The sequence below is a fragment of the Mustela nivalis genome (assembly GCF_964662115.1).
Source record: "Mustela nivalis genome assembly, chromosome: 2".
Lineage (NCBI taxonomy): Eukaryota > Metazoa > Chordata > Mammalia > Carnivora > Mustelidae > Mustela > Mustela nivalis.
The window spans coordinates 105,117,731-105,134,958 of NC_139021.1; the positions used below are offsets into that span (position 1 = coordinate 105,117,731).

The window sequence follows — 17,228 nt, forward strand, 5'->3', positions numbered from 1 at the left end:
TCATCAGAAATTATTATCAACAGTTATATGCCAATAAGTTAAGCAACTAGATGAAATGGATGCACTCCTGGAAAACTATAAACTTCCAAAATTGAACCAGGAAGAAATTGACAATCTGAATAGACTGACATCTAGTAACAAGATTGAAGCAGTGATCAAAAACCTCCCAAAAAACAAGAGCCCAGGACCTGACGGATTCCCTGGGGAATCCTACCAAACTTTCAAAGAAGAAATAACACCTATTCTCCTGAAGCTGTTTCAAAAAATGGAAGCAGAAGGAAAGCTTCCAGACTTTGTATGAAGTCAGCATTACCCTGATCCCCAAACCAGCCAAAGATCCCACCAAAAAGGAGAATTTCAGACCAATATCCCTGATGAATATCCCTGATGACACTGATTCTCAACAAGATCCTAGCAAATAGTAAATAGGATCCAACAGCACATTAAAAAGATCATCCACCACGACCAGGTGAGATTCATCCCTGGGTTGCAAGGACGGTTCAACATTCGCAAATCAGTTAATGTGGTAGAACAAATCAGTAAGAGAAGAGAGAAGAACCACATGGTCCTCTCAATTGATGCAGAAAAAGCATTTGACAAATCTAGCATCCATTCCTGATTAAAACACTTCAAAGTATAGGGATAGAGGGAACATTCCTCAATTTCATAAAAGCTATCTATGAAAACCCACAGCAAATATCATCCTCAATGGGAAAAAGCTCACAGACTTCCCGTTGAGATCAGGAACAGGACAAGGATGCCCAATCTCACCACTCTTGTTCAACACAGTATTAGAAGTACTAGCAACAGCAATCAGACAACAAAGAAATAAAAGGTATCTAAATTGGCAATGAAGATGTCAAACTCTCTCTTCGTAGATGACATGATACATTATATGGAAAACCCAAAAGACTCCACCCCCAAACTACTAGAACTCATACAGCCATTCACTAAGGTGGCAGGATACAAAGTCAATGTACAGAAATCAGTTGCTTTCTTACACACTAACAACGAAAACACAGAAAGGGAAGTTAGAGAATCGATTCCATTTACTATAGCACCAAGAGCCCTAAGATACCTGGGAATAAACCTAACCAAAGAGGTAAAGGATCTGTACTTGAGGAACTACAGAACACTCATGAAAAAAATCGAAGACACAAAAAGATGCAAGACCATTCCATGCTCTTGGATCGGAAGAATAAACATTGTTTAAATGTCTATACTGCCTAGAGGATTCTATACTTTTAATGCCATTCCGACCAAAATTTCACCAGCATTTTTCAAAGAGCTGGAGCAAATAATCCTAAGATTTGTATGGAATCAGAAGAGACCCAGAATTGCTAAGGAAATGTTGAAAAAGAAAAACAAAACTGGCAGCATCACGTTGCCTGATTTCAAGCTTTACTACAAAGCTGTGATCACCAAGACAGCATGGTACCGGCATAAAAACAGACACTTGGACCAGTGGAACAGAGTAGAGAGCCCATATATGGACTCTCAACTCTATGGTCAAATAATCTTCGACAAAGCAGGAAAAAATATACAGTGGAAAAAAGACAGTCTCTTCAATAAATGGTACTAGGAAAATTGGACAGCTATATGTAGAAGAATGAAACTTGACCATTTTCTTACACCGTACACAAAGATAAACTTGAAATGGATAAAAGACTTCAACGTGAGACAGGAATCCATCAGAATCCTAAAGGAGAACATAGGGAGTAACCTCTTCGATATCAGCCACAGCAACTTCTTTCAAGATATGTCTCCGAAGGCCAAGGAAACAAAAGCGAAAATGAACTTTTGGGACTTCATCAAGATCAAAAGCTTCTGCACAGCAAAGGAAGCAGTCAACAAAACAAAGAGGCAACCCATGGAATGGGAGAAGATATTTGCAAATGACAGTACAGACAAAAGGCTGATATCCGGGCGCCTGGGTGGCTTAGTAGGGTAAGCCTCTGCCTTCGGCTCAGGTCATGATATCAGGGTCCTGGGATCGAGTCCTGCATCAGGCTCTCTGCTCATCAGGGAACCTGCTTCCTCCTCCTCTCTCTCTCTCTCTGCATGACTCTCTACCTATTTGTGATCTCTCTGTGTCAAATAAATAAATAAAATCTTAAAAAAAAAAAAAAGGCTGATATCCAGGATCTAGAAAGAACTTCTCAAACTCAACACACACAAAACAGGTAATCATGGGCAGAAGACATGAACAGACACTTCTCCAATGAAGACATACAGATGGTTATCAGACACATGAAAAATGTTCATCATCACTAGCCATCAGGGAGATTCAAATTAAAACCACATTGAGATACCACCTTACACCAGTTAGAATGGCCAAAATTAGCAAGACAGGAAACAACGTGTGTTGGAGAGGATGTGGAGAAAGGGGAACCCTCTTACACTGTTGGAGGGAATGCAAGTTGGTGCAGCCAATTTGGAGAACAGTGTGGAGATTCCTTAAGAAATGAAAAATAGAGCTTCCCTATGACCCCGCAATTGCACTACTGGGTATTTACCCCAAAGATACAGATATAGTGAAAAGAAGGACCATCTGTACCCGAATGTTTATAGCAGCAATGGCCACGGTCACCAAACTGTGGAAAGAACCAAGATGCCCTTCAATGGATGAATGGATAAGGAAGATGTGGTCCATATATATTATGGAGTATTATGCCTCCATCAGAAAGGACAAATACCCAACTTTTGTAGCAACATGGACAGGACTGGAAGAGATCATGCTGAGTGAAATAAGTCAAGCAGAGAGAGTCAATTATCATATGGTTTCACTTATTTGTGGAGCATAAAAAAATAACACGGAGGACACAGGGAGATGGAGAAGGGAGTTGAGGGAAATTGGAGGGGGAGATGAACCATGAGAGACTATGGACTCGGAAAAACAATCTGAGATCTTTGAAGGGGTGGGGGTGGGAGGTTGGGTGAGCCTGGTGGTGGGTATTGTGGAGGGCACGTATTGCATGGAACACTGGGTGTGGTGTATAAACAATGAATTCTAGAACACTGAAAAGTAATTAAAAAATAAATAAATAATTTTGGATCATCAGTGCAGGAAATAGTGATTTAAAATATACATTAGTAGAGAAGAGGTTCAAAATGGCCACATAGGTAGATCCGGAGCTCACCTCCTCCCAAGGACACAACAAACCTACAACTACATATGGCAAACCTCCTTCTAAAGGGGGACTTGGAAACTGGATGAACAGCACTTCCACAAGACACAGCCTGAGAAAGGTAGAAGAGGCAGAAATCTTGTCTCACTAATGGAAAAACCACACCCAGGCATGGCATTGCACAGTCCAGACAGATCTCAAAGGTATGGAAATTTTCCCAGAGGAGTGAGAAATTCAAACTCACATCAGGCTTTATATCCTGCACAGATGAGACGGCCCCCCAAACAACTGGCTTTCAAAACCGACAGGGAATCACCCATACAAACTACAGGAATCTAGGGAGGGAAAACCCATTCTTAAAGGGCCTGTGCAGACTCATTTGACCCAGAAACCAGCACAAAAATACCAGACAAGAAGCACAGAGACTACAGGTAAAGGAGACCCCCTATTAACTTTGGGCCACCTGTTGGAGAGGCAGGGACACTGGGTCTCTCCCCGGGACTGAGATACCAGTGGCAAGCCATTTTTGCTGTCTCCTTCTGTCATGCTGATCTGCCCTCTAGACTGCTAGTGTCAGGGTGTGCACGCTGCTGAGAGCCCCACATAACTCTGTGCTTCTGTGTGGCCTCACAGCCAAGGGGGCGATAACCCCGCCCACCAGAGGAACCTGGCAGCCAGCTGGCTGGGAGGACAACTAGCAGTCCAAGCACTGCCACAACAGGAGGCCACATGCAGCCCACACAGGGGAAAGCCCTGGAGCAGCGACGGTCTATGGAGGCCTAGGAGATTGTGTTTCTGTGCTCCACAGGACATCTTCATACAGTCACTCCTTCAAGACCGGGAGACATAGCGAACTACCTAATACACAGAACCAGAGACAGGCAAAATGAGGAGACAAGAATATATGTTCCAAACAAAAGAACAACAACAACAAAGAATAAACAAAAAATAAATAAATAAAAATGTAAAAAAACCCAACAAGACAAAACTTCAGAAAAAGAACAAAACAGAAATAAGCAATCTACCCAATAAACAGTTCAAAGTAATGGTCAAAAAGACCTAGGGAGAAGAAATGAGTGCACATATTGAGAACTTCAACAAACAGAAAATATAAGAAAGTATACCAATCACAGTTGAAGAATACAGTAACAGAAATGAAAAATACAATAGAGGGAATAAACAGCAGATTAGATACAGAAAAATGGATCAGAGGTCTGGAAGACAGGGTAGTGGAAATCATCCATAAGGAACAGCAAAAAAAGAAAATAATAATAAGTTTAAGTACAAGATAGCTTAAGGGACCTCTAAGACAACATCAAGTATACTAACATTCACATTATAGGGATCCCCCAAAAAAAGAGAGAGAGAGAGAGAAGGCAAACAACTTTTTAAAGAAATAATGGCCAAAAAGTTCCCAAACCTGAGGAAGGGAACAGACATTCAGGTCCAAGAAGCACATGGAGTTTCCCCCAAAATCCCCCCCAAAACCCAGATAAATCCATGAGAAATCATGTTACAATTAAAAGGTTAAAAATAAAGTGTGAATCTTAAAAGCACCAAGAGGAAAAAAAAGGGCAGAACCCCCCACTCCTTGGATTATCAGCTGATTTTTTTTCAACAAAAACTTCTCGGGCCAGGAGCGGGAAACACAATATATTCAAAGTGCTAAAAGGAAAAACTAACAAACAAGAATACTCTACCCAGCAAGGTTATCATTCAGAACTGAAGGGGAGGTAAAGAGTTTCCCAGAAAAGCAAAAGCTAAGGAACTTACTGCATCAACACTAACTGGCTCTACAAGAAATATTAAAGGGACTTCTTTAAGGAGAAAACACCATAAGGAGAAGTAAGAAATACATTTTAAAAATCTCTCTGGTAAAGGCAAATATATGGTACAGATAGCAGATCAATAACAGAGAAAGTCAGTATGAAGGTTAAAAGAAAAAGTAGTAAAATCAATTCTATCTACAATAATTACTCAAGGGACACACAAAATAAAAGGATGTAAGACCTGACATTACAAAGACATGGAACGAGAATAAAAACGCAGCGCTTTTACAACCTGCGCCAACTTACGCAACCACCAACTTAAAACAGACTGCTGTATACGAGGTTGTTATATATGAACCTCATGGTAACGACAAACTAAAAGCCTATAATAGACAAACACGCATAAAAGAGAAAGGAATCTAAACATCACATGGAAGAAAGTCATAAAATCACAAGAGAAAAAAGGAAACTACAAAATCAACCAGGAAACAATCAATAAAATGGCAATACATACTTTTCATTAATTACTTTTAATGCAAATGGATTAAATGCTCATTAAAAGACTTAGGATGGGGCCACCTGGGTGGCTCAGTGGATTAAAGCCTCTGCCTTTGGCTCAGGTCATGATCTCAGGGTCCTGGGATCGAGCCCCGCATCATCGGGCTCTCTGCTCAGCAGGAAGCCTGCTTCCTCTTCTCTCTCTGCCTGCCTCTCTGCCTACTGGTGATCTCTCTCTGTCAAATAAATAAAAATAAAGTCTTAAAAAAAAAAAAAAAGACTTAGGATGGCTGAGTACATTTCACAAAACTAAACTAAATGAAACAGGGAAAAAAAAAAAAACCCAAACAATAAGGTGGACTGTAAGGGCCTATTTAGCCAGAGCTGCTCCACCTTGGTTGAACAGCCATTTTGTTGTTTATGCAGTAAAACCTAAACTGACCCTGCCCAGTTGAAGGTGAAGAGTTAATGAGGTATGGTATGGTGTTCATTTAAATGCAATACTAGGGGCACCTGGGTGGCTCAGTGGGCTAAGCCTCTGCCTTCGGCTCAAGTCATGATCTCAGGGTCCTGGGATCAAGTCCCGCATCGGGTTCTCTGCTCACCAGGAAGCCTGCTTCCCCCTCTCTCTCTGCCTGCCTCTCTGTCTACTTGTGATCTCTGTCAAATAAATAAATAAAAGCTTTAAAAAAATATAAAAAAAGAAAGAGCCCAACAAATAGCCTAGAGAGATACAGAACAGAAACAGCAATTTGAAAAATGCTTGGGGCCCATGGGAGGGAGATTTACTTACTAATCGCAGGTCTTAAAGGGGCAGGGGTCACTGGGGTACTCTGCCAGGAACAAAGAAACTGACAAGCACCATATCCCTCCCTTGCCTTCCCCCCAGCATAAATACAGAGCAATCTGTGGGAACCAGCGCTGTGCTGACTTTCACTACCTAACTTGCTTCCATCCCTTCCCACACCCTGGGCTTCAGGCATATGCCCCTTTCAGCCAGACGTGCTTCAGTTCACTTCTGGACCTCTCCTGTAGAAAACCAGCAGTGTGCAAACCTTGCTAACACTGCTGCCCACCACACACACACACGCACCCGCCCCCCATGCTGCAGATCTACAGCCTCCAATACACTTCTAGATGGGGCCCATTCAAAGCCAGGCAGTGTGCAAGCAGCCCTGGCAGGGGCTGGCCTGACTCCCAGTGACTACTGCCCCGGGGTGAGGGGAATATGACCACACACACCAGTCTGACTGCTGACCCAGCAGAGGAGTGGAGGCAGACATCTGCTCTGACTGCAGGTCCCACCCACCAACTAAAGCTTCACGGGGAACAACACAGAGCACCCAGAAGTTCAGAGCTACCACAGCTCTGGCAAATGCCTGTTCTCACTCAACTCAAGCCCTGGGAGCCCAAGACGGGTCCACTCACACTGCAAGGACCAAACACTGCCCACAACAAAGAGAGCCACTGAGGATGAATGGACTGAAGTCACAAGGGGCTCAGCCACCACAGCAGGGTGCCTGTAACACACACAGGACACACCCCTGAGGCACCAGGTTCCAGAACAGGGACACCACACTAGAGGACACTACAGGAAATCCTCATAAAGCCACAACTTTCAAGACCAGGAGACATAGGTGACTCTCCTAACACAGAGAAACAGACACAGAGAGTTAGACAAAATGAGGAGACAGAGAAATAGTTCCCAAATGAAAGAACAAGACCAAACCACAGCAAGGGACCTAAGCAAAATGGAGATAAGTTATATGCCTGACAGAGAATCTAAAGTAATAATCTTATCACTGGATTTGAGAAAAAAGTAGAGGATGTCAGTGAGACCCTGAACAGAGATAAAGAAGATCCAAGCAAAGATGAAGGACAAAACAAATGAGATTAAAAATACACTAATGGAATAGACAGCAGGGACCAAAGCAGAAGAATGAATCAGTGACCTGGAAGACAGAGTAATGGAAAGTAATCAAGCTGAGCAGTTAAGAGAAAAAAAAATGCAAAATGTGAACAGACTCAGGGAACTCAGTGACTCCATCAAGCATAACATTTGCAGTAGAGAAATCTTAGAAGGAGGGCGCCTGGGTGGCTCAGTGGGTTAAGCCGCTGCCTTCGGCTCAGGTCATGATCTCAGGGTCCTGGGATCGAGTCCCGCTTCGGGCTCTCTGCTCAGCAGGGAGCCTGCTTCCCTCTCTCTCTCTGCCTGCTTCTCCATCTACTTGTGATTTCTGTCAAATAAATAAATAAAATCTTTAAAAAAAAAAAAAAGAAATCTTAGAAGAAGAGATAAATAGGGGGCAGAAAAATTATTTGAAGTAATAGCTGAAATCTTCCCAAGCCTGGGCAAGGAAACAGATATCCAGATCTATGGGACACAGACACCCCCCAAAAAATCAACCCAAAGTGGCCCACATCACAACACAAAGTAATTAAAATGGTACAAAAGTAGTGATAATGAGAGCATTTAAAAGTAGCAAGAGACGGGGCGCCTGGGTGGATCAGGAGGTCTGCCTTTGGCTAAGTTCATGATCTCACGGTCCTAGGATCAAGCCCCGCATCAGGCTCTCTGCTCAGCAGGGAGCCTGCTTCCTCCCCTCTCTCTCAGCCTCTCTGCCTACTTGTGATCTCTGTCAAATAAATAAATAAAATCTTAAAAAAAAAAAAAAGTAGCAAGAGAAAGAGAACTCCATAAGCCTATCAGCTAATTCTTCAGCAGAAACCAGGCAGGCCAGAATAGAGAAGACTGATATATTTAAAGCACTTAAAGGAAAAAAATCTGCAGCCAATAATACTCTATCAAGCAAGGCTGTCATTCAGAATAAAAGGAGAGATAAGAGTGCATGACCACTAAACCAACACTACCAGAAATGTTAAAGAGGACTATTTGAGCGGAAAGGAAAAACTATGAGTAAGAGTAACAAGTAGGAAGCACAAAAGCAGTAAAAATAAGTATATCTGTAAAAATCACTCAGGCCATGTATAAAATAAAACAATGTAAAGTACGATACCATCTACCTAAAATGTGGGGAAAGAGAAGTGAAGAATAGGTTTAAAATGAAGCAATCATCAACTTAATGCAGACTGCTATATATGTAAAATGTCATTTACAAACCCAATATTAAGCACAAATCAAAAACCAGTAACAGACATGTAAAAATAAAAGAGAAAGAAATCCAAGTAAATCACTGAAGAAAGCAGACTTACCATTAGAGAGGGGAGCAAGGGAAGAATGGAATACAGAAGAACTATAAAAACAACCACAAAGTTAGTAACAAAAGAGCAATAAATACATACCTATCAATAATTATTTGGATTGTAAATGGAATAAATGCTCTAATTAAAAGACAAACAGTGGGGGGGGGGGTTGCCTGGGTGGCTCAGTCCGTTGAGCATCTGACTCCTGGTTTCAGTTCAGGTCAAGATCTCAGGGTCCTGGAACTGAGCCCAGCATCAGGCTTCACTCAGCATAGAGTACTCATCCATCCCCCTGCCCCTCTGCTCCTCCCTGTGCTGGCACATGCCCACGCTTTCTTTCTCTAATAAATAAATTAATAAAATCTTTAAATATTTTTTTAAAATCTAAAATCTTTAAAGAATAATAAAATAATTTTTTTAAAAAGGACACAGAGTGAATTTATAAAAAAAAAAAAAAAAAAAAAGACCAGGGGTACCTGGGTGACTCAGTTCAGTTAAGCATATGGATCTGGTCATGACCTTGGGGTTCCGGGATCAAGCCCCACATAAGACTCCCTCTCCCTCTGCTTGTGCTATCTGAAATAAATAAATTCTTTAAACACACACACACACACACACAAAACCCATCTATATGCTGCCTACAAAAGACTCATCGCAGAACTATAGACACATGGCAGGCTTAAAATGGGGGAATAGAGAAACATCTGTCATGCAAATGAATGTCAAAAGAAAGCCAGAGTAGGGGTTCCTGGGTGGCTCAGTCAGTTAAAGCCTCTGCCTAAGGCTCAGTTCATGATCTCGGGGTCCTGGGATTGAGTCCCGCATCGGGCTCTCTGCTCAGTGGGGAGCCTGCTTCCTCCTCTCTCTCTGCCTGCCTCTCTACCTAATTATGATCTCTGTCTGTCAAATAAATAAATAAAATCTTAGAAAAAAAAGCCAGAGTAAAAATATTTACACTGGGCAAAACAGACTTTAGAACAAAAACTATAACAAGAGACAAAGAAGGATACTATATAATCATAGAGGGAACACTCCAACAAGAAGACAGAACAATCATAAATATTTATGCACCCAACATGGGGGCACCCAGATCCATGAAACGGTTAGTAACAAACATAAAGGAAATGACTGATAGTAATACAATAATAGCAGGGGACTTTAACACCCCACTTATATCAATGGACAGATCATCCAAACAGAAAAACAAGGGAACAGTGGCTTTGAATGACACACTGGACCAGACGGATTTAACAGATACAATCAGAACACTCCAACCTGAACCAGCAGAATACACATTCTTTTCAAAAGTACACAGAACATTCTCCACAACAGATCATGTAACAAGTATGAATTTAAAAAGATCAAAACCACACAATGCTACGAAACTAGAAATCAACCACAAGAAAAAATGTGGAAAGAGTCAAATAAATGGAGGTTAAATAACATGTTACTAGGGTGCCTGGGTGGCTCAGTGGGTTAAGCCTCTGCCTTTGGCTCAGGTCATAATCCCAGGGTCCTGGGATCAAGCCCCCCATTGGGCTCTCTGCTCAGCAGGGAGCCTGCGTCTCACCCCCTAAACCCTCTCTCTCTGTCTGCTGCTCTACTTGCGATCTCTCTCTCTCTCTCTCTCTGTCAAATAAATAAATAAATAAAAACCTTTAAAAAAAATAACGTTACTAAACAATGAAAAGGGTCAACCAAAAAAAATCAAACATGAAATAAAAAAATACATGGAGACAAATGAAAATGAAAACACAACAATCCAAAATCTTTGGGATCTGGGAAAAGCAGTTCTAAGAGGGGATGTTTATAGCAATATTGGCCTACCTCAAGAAGAAAAATAAAAAACCAAACAATCTAACCTTACACCTCAAGGAACTAGGGGGAAAAAAAAAGACCGAAACCAGCAGAAGGAAGGAAGCAATAAATATTGGAGCAGAAATAAACAATATAGAAACTAAAAAAATAGAACAGGTCAGTGAAACCAAAAGCTGTTTCTTTGAAAAGATGAACAAAATATATAAACCTTAGAGTGCCTGAGTGGCTCAGTGGGTTAAAACCTCTGCCTTTGGCTCAGGTAATGATCTTGGGGTCATGGGATCCAGCCCCACATAAGGCTCTCTGCTCAGTGGGGAGCCTGCTTCCCTTCCTCTCTCTCTGCCTGCCTCTCTGCTTATTTGTGATCTCTCTGTGTCAGATAAATAAAAATCTTAAAAAAATTTGATAAGCCTTTATCCAGACCATCCAATCAATACAAATAACTAAATAAATACTAAAAAAAATCAGAAATGAAAGACAAGATAAAACTGACACCACAGAAATACAAGATTAGTAAGAGAATATTATGAAAAATCATATGCCAGCAAATTGGACAATCTAAAAGAAATGGATTAATCCTAGAAACATATAACCTATCAAAATTGAAGCAGGAGGGACGCCTGGGTGGCTCAGTGGGTTAAGCCGCTGCCTTCGGCTCAGGTCATGATCTCAGGGTCCTGGGATCGAGTCCCACATCGGGCTCTCTGCTCAGCAGGGGGCCTGCTTCCCTTCCTCTCTCTCTGCCTGCCTCTCTGCCTGCCTACTTGTGATTTCTCTCTGTCAAATAAATAAATAAAATCTTGGGGCGCCTGGGTGGCTCAGTGGTTTGGGCTGCTGCCTTTGGCTCGGGTCATGATCTCATGGTCCTGGGATCGAGCCCCGCATCGGGCTCCCTGCTCCGCAGGAAGCCTGCTTCCCTCTCTCTCTCTCTCTGCCTGCCTCTCTGCCTACTTGTGATCTCTGTCTTTCAAATAAATAAATAAAATCTTTAAAAATAAATAAATAAATAAATAAATAAATAAAATCTTAAAAAAAAAATTGAAGCAGGAAGAAACATAATATTTGAATAGACCAATTACTAGCGATGAAATTGAATCAGAAAACAAAAAACAGGGCGCCTGGGTGGCTCAGTGGGTTAAGCTGCTGCCTTCGGCTCAGGTCATGATCTCAGGGTCCTGGGATCGAGTCCCGCATCAGGCTCTCTGCTCAGCAGGGAGCCTGCTTCCCTCTCTCTCTCTCTGCCTGCCTCTCCATCTACTTGTGATTTCTCTCTGTCAAATAAATAAATAAAATCTTTAAAAAAAAAACAAAAAACACACAACAAACAAAACTCCAGGACCAGATGGTTTTACAAGCAATTTCTACAAAACATTTAAAGAAGAGTTAATACCTATTCTCAAACTGTTCCAAAAAACAGAAAAGGAAGGGAAACACTTCTAAATTCATTTTATGATGTTTGCATTATCCTGATTCCAACACCAGATAAAGATACCACAGAAAAGGAGGACAGACCAATATCTCAGATGAACACAGATGTAAAAATCCTCAACAGAATATTAGCAAATTGAATCAAAAAATACATTAAAAATATCATTCAAGTGGGACTTGAATGAGTGGGACTATCAAGTGGGACTTATTCTTGGATTCAAGGAATTCTTGGATTCCCAAATCAATAAATGTGATACACCACATCAATAAGAGAAAGGATAAGAGGGGCGCCTGGGTGGCTCAGTGGGTTAAGCCTCTTCCTTTCACTCAGGTCATGATCCCAGGGTCCTGGGGCCAAGCCCCGTATCAGGCTCTCTGCTTAGCAGGGAGCCTGCTTCCTCCTTTCTCTCTGCCTGCTTCTCTGCCTACTTGTGATCTCTGTCAAATAAATAAAATCTTTTAAAAAATTTTTAAAAGAGAAAGGATAAGAACCATATAATCATCTCAATAGATGCAGAAAAAGTATCTGACAAAGAACAACCACAATTCATGATAAAAATGCTCAACAAAATAGGGTTAGAGGGAACATATCTCAACATAACAAAGGTCATATATGAAAAACCCACAGCTAATATCATCCTAAATGGGAGAACTGAGAACTTTTCCCCTAAGGTCAGGAATAAGATAAGAAGTCCACTCCCACCACTTTTATTGAACATAGTACTAGAAGTACTAGCCACAATAATCAGACAAGAAAAAAGAATAACCGGGATCCAAATTACTTAGGAAGAAGTAAAACTGTCACTATTTGCAGATGACATGCTTCTCTATACAGAAAACCCTAAGGACCCCACCAAAAACCTACTAGAACTGATAAAGCAATTCAGTAAAGTTGCAAGATACAAAATCAATACATAGAAATCCACTGCACTTCAATATACTGATAATGAAGGAGCAAAAAGAAAAATCAAGAAAACCCCCATTTACAACGGCACCCAAAATAGTAAAATACCTAAGAATAAACTTAACCAAGTTGGTGAAAGACCTGTACTTTAAAAATGATAAAACACTGATGAAAAAAAAAAACAAAGTTGATAAAAACAAATGGAAAAACATTCCGTGTTCACAGACTACAAGAACAAATATTGTTAAACTGTCCATACCACCCAAAGCAATCTACACACTTAATGCAATCCCTATCAATATACCAATAACATTTTTCACAGAACTGTAACAAATAATCCTAAAATTTGTAAGAAGCCATAAAGTACCCCAAATAGCCGAAGCAATTTTGAAAAAGAAAAATGAAGCTGGAGGTATCACGATTCCAGATTTCAAGTTATAGTACAAAGCTTTTAGTAATTAAAACAGTATGGAACAAAAATAGATGCAAAGATCAATGGAAAAGAATAGAATGCAAATAAATAAACCTACAATGTTATGGCCAATTAATCTTTGACAAATAAGGGAATATGCAATGGGGGAAGAGAATAGGCAATAAGACATCCGTTCCTGATTAAAACAATTCAAAGTATAGGAATAGAGAGAACCTCCTCAACTTCATAAAATCTATGAAAAACCCACTGCAAATATCATCCTTAATGGGGAAAAGCTGACAGCCTTCCCTCTGAGCTCAGGAACACAACAAGGATGCCCACTCTCACCACTCTTGTTCAACATGGTACCAGAAGTCCTAGCAACAGCAATCAAACAACAAAGAGAAATAAAAGGTATTCAAATTGGCAATGAAGACATCAAACTCTCTCTCTTCACAGGTGACACGATACTTTATATGGAAAACTAAAAGACTCCACCCCCAAACTACTAGAACTCATACAGCAATTCACTAAGGTGGCAGGATCCAAAATCAATGTACAGAAATCAGTTGTTTTCTTATACACTAACAATGAAAATACAGAAAGGGAAATTAGAGAATCGATTCCACTTACTATAGCACCATAAACCATAAGATACCTGGGAATAAATCTAACCAAGAGGTAAAGGATCTGTACTCGAGGAACTACAGAACATTCATGAAAGAAACTGAAGACACAAAAAGATGGAAAAACATTCCATGCTTATGGATCAGAAACATAAACATTGTTAAAATGTCTATACTGCCTAGAGCTATCTATACTTTCAATACCATTCCGATCAAAATTCCACCAGCATTTTTCAAAGAGCTGGAACAAACAATCCTAAAATTGTATGGAACCAGAAGACCCCACATTGCTAAGGAAATGCTGAAAAAAAAAAAAAAAACTGGTGGCATCATGTGGCCTGATTTTAAGCTTTACTACAAAGCTGTGGTCACCAAGACAGCATGGTACTGGCACATAAACAGACACTTGGACCAGCAGAACAGAGTAGAGAGCCCAGATATGGACCTTTGACTTTATGGTCAAATAATCTTTGACAAAGCAGGAAAAAAATATGCATTGGAAAAAAGATAGTCTCTTCAATAAATAGTGCTGGGAAAATTGGACAATTATGTGTAGAAGAATGAAATGCAACCATTCTCTTACAGCATACACAAAGATAAACTCAAAATGGATAAAAGACCTCAAGGTGAGGCAGGAATCTATCAGAATCCTAGAGGAGAACAAAGTCAGTAACCTCTTTGACATCGGCCACAGCAACTCTTTTCAAGGTAGGTCTCCAAAGGCAAAGGAAACAAAGTGAAAATGAACTTTTGGGACCTCATCACATCAAGAGCAAAAGCTTCTTTCTGCATGGCAAAAGAAACAGTCAACAAAACAAGGGGTAACCCATGGAATGGGAGAAGAGATTTGCAAATGACAGTACAGACAAAGGGCTGATATCCAAAATCAATAAAGAACTCAAACTCAACACACACAAAACAGACAATCACATAAAAAAATGCGCAGAACATGAACAGAAACTTTTCCAATGAAGACATACAAAGGGCTAACAGACACATGAAAAAAGGTTCATCATCATTAGCCATTAGGGAGATTCCCTTCAAAACCATACTGAGATACCACCTTACAGCAGTTAGAATGGTCAAAATCAACAAGACAGTAAACAACATGTGTTGAAGACGATATGGAGAAAGGAGAAGAGTTAATACCTATTTTAATACTGTTACACTGTTGGTAGGAACGCAAGTTGGTGCAGCCACTTTGGAAAGCAGTGTGGAGATTCCTTAAGAAATTAAAAATAGAGCTTCCCTATGATCCTGAAATTGTACTACTGGGTATTTACCCCAAAGATACAGATGTAGTGAAAAGAAGGGCCATCTGTACCCCAATGTTCATAGCAGCAATGGCCATGGTCGCCAAACTGTGGAAAGAACCAAGATGCCCTTCAACGGACAAATGGATAAGGCAGATGTGGTCCATATATACAATGGAATATTATGCCTCCATCAGAAAGGACGAATACCCAACTTTTGTATCAACATGGATGGAACTGGAAGAGATTATGCTGAGTGAAATAAGTCAAGCAGAGAGAGTCAATTATCATATGGTTTCACTTACTTGTGGAGCATACGGAATAAAATGGAGGACATTGGGAGATGGAGAGGAAAAGTGAGTTGGGGGAAATCGGAGGGGGAGATGAACCATGAGAGACTGTGGACTCTGAGAAACAAACTGAGGGTTTTGGAGGGGAGGGGGTTGGGGGTGAGCCTGGTGGTGGGTATTAAGGAGGGTGTGTATTGCATGTAGCACTGGGTGTGGTGCATAAACAATGAATTTTGGAACAATGAAAAGAAATTAAAAAAAAGAATATGCAATAAGAAAAAGACATTCTCTTCAATAAATGGTGTCTGGAAAACCGGATATGCAAAAGAACTGACACCATACACACAAATAAACTCTAAATGGATTAAGTACCTAAATGTGAGACCTGAGACTATAAAAATCCTTAAAGAGCACACAGGCAGTAATTTCTCTGACATAGGCCATAACAATGTCTTTCTAAATATGCTTCCTGAGGCAAGGGAAACAAAAGCAAAGATAAACTGTTGAGACTACATCAAAATAAAAAGCTCTGCACAGGAAAGGAACCAACCAAAAAAACTAAAAGATAACCTAATGAATGGGAGAAGATATCTGCAAATGACATCTGATAAAGGGTTAGCATCCAAAACATAATACAGAACTTACACAACTCAACACCAAAACCCCACAAATAATCCAATTTAAAAATAGGCAGAAGAGGGGCGCCTGGGTGGCTCAGTGGGTTAAGCCACTGCCTTCGGCTCGGGTCATGATCTCAGGGTCCTGGGATGGAGTCCCACATCAGGCTCTCTGCTCAGCGGGGAGCCTGCTTCCTCCTCTCTCTCTTTGCCTGCCTCTCTGCCTACTTGTAATCTCTCTCTGTCAAATAAATAAATAAAATCTTTAAAAAAAAAATAGGCAGAAGACATGAACAGACATTTTCCCAAAGACAACATCCAGAAGGCCAACAGCCACATGAAGAGATGCTCAACATCACTCACATCAAGGAAATATGAATCAAAACCACAATGAGATATAGCTATATAAAAAACACAAGAAACAACAAGTACTGGCAAGGATGTGGAGAAAAAGGAACCCTTGTGGTGGAAATGCAAATTGGTACAGCCACTGTGGGAGACAGTACAGAAGTTTCTCAAAAAATAAAAAATAGAACTATTCTATGATCCAGTATTTGCACTACTGGATGTTTATCCAAAGAATACGAAAACAATCTGAAAGGATATATGCACCTCTACGTTCACTACAGCGTTATTTACAATAGCCAAATTTTGGAAGCAACCCAAGTATCCATCAACAGATGAACAGATAAAGAAGATGTGGAGTGTGTATATATATATATACATACACACAATGGAATATTATTCAGCCATAAAAAAGAATAAAATCCATCTGCAACAACATAATGGATCTAGAGAGTATAATGCTAAGTGATATGAGTCAAAGAAAAATACCATATGATTTCACTCATATGTGGAATTTAAGAAACAAACAAAGGAAAAACTAAGAAACAAACCAAAAAACAGACTCTTAACTACAGAGAACAAACAGACGGGTACCAGAGGGGAAGGGCTGGAATATGGGTGAAAGAAGTGAAGGGAATTAGAGTACACTTATCTTCATGAGCACTGAGTACTACAGAGAATTGTACTGTAGACCTGGAATTAATATACCACTGTACATTAACCATACTGGAATTAAAATAAATTTTTTAAATAAATAAACACGCAAGACCTATCCATATACTGCCTACAGGAGACTCACTTCAGATCTAAAGACACACACCAATTCAAAGTGAAAGGATGGAAAAATATATTCCACACAAACAGGAAAGAAAAGAAACATGGCATAGCAATACTTATTTTAGACAAAATAGATTTTAAAACAAAGACTGTAACAAG

The 17,228-nt window shown here is 40.3% G+C and overlaps 1 protein-coding gene across 14 annotated transcripts in view; it reads right to left on the reverse strand.

The window, feature by feature from the left end:
• Positions 1 to 17,228, reverse strand: part of LGALS8 (galectin 8) — a 47,551-nt gene that overhangs the window by 18,865 nt on the left and 11,458 nt on the right. For 2 of the 14 annotated variants that reach the window (XM_082720848.1, XM_082720854.1), the window contains exons 1-2: positions 9,076 to 9,170; positions 8,609 to 8,649 (exon numbers count right to left, since the gene is read on the reverse strand). The exons of 9 other annotated variants lie outside the window; for them this stretch is intronic. The gene's annotated coding sequence lies outside the window, so the exon portion shown is untranslated. Of the gene's footprint in view, positions 1 to 8,608; positions 8,650 to 9,075; positions 9,179 to 17,228 lie in introns of those variants that run through there. 3 more of the 14 variants (XM_082720852.1, XM_082720849.1, XM_082720855.1) reach the window with 2 other exon arrangements.